Below are 4911 nucleotides of genomic sequence, written 5' to 3'. Positions count from 1 at the left end.
AAGTCCTCTTGTTGGATAGATCCTGTAAGTATCATATAGTGTCCCTCTTCATCTCTCACTACAGTGTTCGGGGTAAATTCTAGTTTATCTGATATAAGGATGGCTACCCCTGCTTTCTTTTGAGGACCATTTGAATGGTAAATGGTTCTCCAACCTTTTATTTTCAGGCTGTAGGTGTCCTTCTGTCTAAAATGAGTCTCTTGTAGACAGCGAATAGATGGGTCCTGCTTTTTTTATCCAGCCTGAAACCCTGCGCCTTTTAATGGGGTCATTAAGCCCGTTCATGTTCAGAGTTACTATTGAAAGGTATGAGTTTAGTGTCATCATGATATCTATTCAGTCCCTGTTTTTGTGGATTGTTTCTTGGATTTCCTCTTTCTTTTACAGAGTCCTCCTTAATATTTCTTGCAGAGCTGGTTTGGTGGTCACATATTCTTTCAGTTTCTGCCTATTGGAAGCTCTTTATCTCTCCTTCTATTCTGTATAAGAGCCTTGTTGGATAAAGTTTTCTTGGCTGCATGTTCTTCTCATTTGGGACCTGAATATATCCTGCCAGCCCTTTCTGGCATGCCAGGTTTCTGTGAAGAGGTCTGCTGTTAATCTAATATTTCTCCCCATGTAAGTTAGGGATCTCTTGTCTCTTGCTGCTTTAAGGATTTTCTCTTTATCTTTGGAATTTTCAAGTTTCACTATTAAATGCTGAGGTGTTGGGTTTTTATTGATTTTAGGGGGAGATCTCTCTATCTCTTGGATGTGAATGCCTGTTTCCCTCCCCAAATTAGGGAAGTTCTGAGCTTCGATTTGTTCAAATACATATTCTGGTCCTCTGTCCCTTTTGGCGCCCTCTGGTACCCCAATAAAATGTAGATTTTTCCTTCTGAGGCTGTCATTTATTTCCCTTAACCTTTCCTCATGGTTTTTTAATTGTCTTTCCCTTTTTTTTCAGCTTCCTTCCTTGCCATCAAGTTGTCTTCTAGGTCACTCACTCTTTCTTCTACCTCATTAACCCTCATCGTTAGGACCTCCAGTTTGGATTGCATCTCATTGAATTGATTTTTAATTTCAGCCTGATTATATCTAAATTCTGCAGTCATGAAGTCTCTTGAATCCTTTATGCTTTTTTCCAGAGCCACCAGTAGCTTTATAATTGTGCTTCTGATTTGGCTTTCTGACATCGAATTGTAATCCAAATTCTGTAACTCTGTGGTGGGGGGTACTGTTTCTGATTTTCTTTTGTGGTGAGTTCTTCTTTCTAGTCATTTTGCTCAGTGCAGAGTGGCTAAAAATGAGTTGTACTGGAAAAAGGAAGAAAAAAAAAAGGAGGAAGAAAAAGGACAAACAACAAACAAGCAAAGAAAAAATAAGGAGGGGGTACCCTCTGGTTCTATATACTGTAAATCCTTGCACTTTCCCTGGAGCTTCACAGCGCTGCTGGGTGGAGAACTTGCTCTTCCCCGTCCTTCCAGCTGGTCTTCTGGGGCGGGGCCTGCTGTGCCGGTTCTCAGGTGTGTGCACCTGGGGAGATGCTCCGCCCCTGCCGGTGCCGGGCTCAGCGGGAGCTGCTGACCCCGTGAGGCCCCGTCCCCTGGCGGCCCCGCCCCTCCCAGGCGCAGGGTGACCCAGGAGGGACAACCCCCCTGGCGGCGGCCGGGTCCCCAGCCCCGGCGTCAGCTCCCGCGGTACCGACCGCAGCTCCCCGTCCGCACTGGCCTGGATGCTCCGGGGCGGGAGGCGCGGCCCCGCACAGCTCGGGGGCGCCCGGCGGCGGCGGCAGGAGCGTCCCCGCCGTCCCCGGCCCTCCCCGCCTCCCCGCCTCCCCGCCTCCCCGTCCCGGGGGGAGCGCAGGGTCCCGGCCGTGTCCCCCGCGCCCTGGGCTCCGGGGCCTGCGCTGCTGGGGTCGCTCCCGGGGCCGCGGCTCCCGAAGGCAGCAGGGCGCAGCCCCCTCCGCCCGGAGCCCCCGCCCGCCCGGCTGCTCCCCGAGGCCCCGCCGGGCGCTCCAGCCCTTTCCCGCGCTCGGCCCGCGGGGTGTGGGGCGCCCTGCCCCGGGCGCACGTCCTGCCAGTGACCCCGGGAGGCTGGAGGCCCCACTGCCCACCCTGAGATCCTGCCCGAGTTCCTGCGAGCCCCTTTCCGTCCGGGAAGATTGGTAAAGTTCCTGATTCTCCAGGACTGGGCTTTCCTGTCCTGGGGGCTCCCGCCCCCCAGCCTTAGCCCGGCTCCTCGCGGGGCCCCTCCCCCACTGGATTCTTTCTTATTTTTATTTTTTCCGCCTTCACCTTGTTAGAAGTACAAACTCTTCCCTCTGTAGTGTTCCAGCTGTTCTCTCTTTAAATCTCAGGCCGAATTCGTAGGTGTTCAGGATGATTTGAAAGTTATCTAGGTAAGTTGGTGGAGACAGGTGACTTGGGGACCCTACTCCTCTGCCATCTTCCACTCTGGTCTCTATGGAAATAGATTGAGGAGTATTTAAGAGGTAGAATCTCTGACTTAGGAAACAACTGCAAAAAAGAGAGGGATGGATAGATTTGCAAGTTGATAAGAATGTAGAATTAAAGAGTTAATACTAGCAATGCTGGAGCTGCACGTTTGTTTTGCTTTGGCTCTTCTATTGGATTTCAGCTTACCTGCAACAACTGTCATGGACATCAAATAAAATGCCTCCATGAACATATGGATACTGGATTAACGGTTTCCTCCAGACTTCCTCTTTTCTACTTGCTTCTACTCTTCTCATTTATATAACAAATCTATAAATCTTTTTAAAAGTTTTCTACCACCTTTTCTCTTTTTCTTCTGCAACCCCTATAATATGAATGTTTATTTGCTTAATGTTGCCTAAGAGATTCTTTAGCCTACCTTCATTTTTAAAAAATTCTTTTTTTTCTTTTTGTTTTGCAGGTTGGGTGCTTTCATCTGTCTTGTCTTCCAGATCTTTGATCTGTTCTTCTGCATCTGCTAATCTACTCTTGTATATTTCTAGTGTGTTTTTCATTCCAGTTATTGTATTCTTCAACTCTGATTGGTTTCTCTGTTTTCTATCTTTTTATTGAAGTTCTCACTGAGTTTACTACTCTTCTCTCTAGTCTGGTGAGTATCTTTATGATCATTGCTTTAAACTCTGTCAAACATATTGCTTATCTCCATTTCATTTAGTTCTTTTTCTGAGATTTTGTCTTATTCTTTCATCTGGAGCATATTTCTCTGTCTCCTTATTTAGCTTGATTTTGTGTTGTTTCTCTGAACTGGGTGGAATAGTTACTTAACCTTGAAGGAATAGTCTTATGTATGCTTATCCCCTGTGTAGACTGTGTTTGGTGACTTTTATGGCTGGCTGGATCTGTGTCTGGTGTGCAATGCATGCTGTGGGTCAGTTTGTGCTGGGGCTACCCAGATGAGATAGCCAGAGCTCAGGTGGGTATGGGCTGGGGGCAGTTCTGAGGCTCTCTGTGCAGAAGGTGCCCTGGCAGGATAACTGAAGCTGAAGTGGGTGCAAGCTGGGGAATCCAAAGACCCTATGTACAGAGGGCACCTTGGGAGGATAGCTGAAGCTGAAGTGTGTTTAAGCTGGGTGTTCCAGGACTCTGTGTGCAGAAGGTGCCCTGGTGGAGCAGCTGGAGCTAAAGTGGGGCACAAACCAGGGTTCCAGAGTGCTCTGCACAAGGAGTGCCTTGGTAAGACAGCTGTAGCTAAAGTGGGTGCAGGCTGAGGTGGTCCTAAGGCTCTTTGTTTAAAGGGTTCCTAGGCAAGACAGCAAAAGCTGAAATGGGTGCAAGCTGGGGTGTCCTGATGTGGGACAGCTGGAAACACCCAGAGTGCTGTGCCCTGGGGGTGCCCTAGCAAGCTATCTGAAGCCAAAGTGGGGCCTAGAGTGTCCAGGGTGCTTTATGCTTGTATTACTGTGAGGTGATGGCTGGAGCTGTAGTGAGCGCTGTCCGGGGTGTTCCAGTGCACTGCCCTGCAACTGCCTTAGTGGGATGCCTGGGGCTGGTGTGGGCTAGGGGCTCATGGTTCACTGATGCAGTTGGTGGGTTAGGGTGCATAGACCTTGCTCTTATTCATGCTATCATGGTGGAAGGGGAGCATAAAATGTGGCACCTGCCAGCCTTTCTGACCTGGAGAGAGTTTTAGTAGTTCCTTAACTATTGGTAGGGCTCTAGGCTAGTTCCTTTACAGTCTAGCTGCTCTTTGAAACCAAGGCTTTTTTGCCTCAGGGCATAGGAATCTGCCACCCTGTCTCTTATACTATTCCTTCCCACTACAGTTTGCAGTATCAGCGGTGGAGGTTCCCATTGCTACCATGTCTCTGTCTTTCTTACGGTTTTCTTTTGTGAGTAGAAGCTCTTCTTTTGTGAGACAGGTCTCAGTTCTTCAGGAGGAATTGCTCTATAAATAGGTGTAGGTTTGGTGTGTCCTTAGAGGACATGAGCTCAGAATCTTCTATGTTGCTATCTTGGACTGGAACACCTTCAGAAAAATTTTAACAATTTACCCTCTACCAGGAGAATATGAGTTTGTTTCCCTGCATTCTCTCTTTTTTTTAAAATTTTTAAAAATTTTTTATTTATTCATGATAGTCACAGAGAGAGAGAGAGGCAGAGACACAGGCAGAGGGAGAAGCAGGCTCCATGCACCGGGAGCCCGACGTCGGATTCGATCCGGGGTCTCCAGGATCGCGCCCTGGGCCAAAGGCAGGCGCCAAACCGCTGCGCCACCCAGGGATCCCATGTTTCCCTGCATTCTCATTAACACAAGGTGTTATCATTAGTCTTTGTCAGTTTAATAGAAAAAATTTCATCTTACAGTTTAAATTTATATTTCTAGATTACTAGTTGAACTTAAAAATAAAAAAGATCTTCATTGAACATTTGTGGCTGTGCTATTTTGTTAAATTCTATGCTCTCATTTGTACCT

This window comes from Canis aureus, chromosome 10 (genome assembly GCF_053574225.1).
Source record: "Canis aureus isolate CA01 chromosome 10, VMU_Caureus_v.1.0, whole genome shotgun sequence".
In the NCBI taxonomy this organism is placed as follows: domain Eukaryota; kingdom Metazoa; phylum Chordata; class Mammalia; order Carnivora; family Canidae; genus Canis; species Canis aureus.
Note: the sequence above shows the minus strand (reverse complement) of the source record.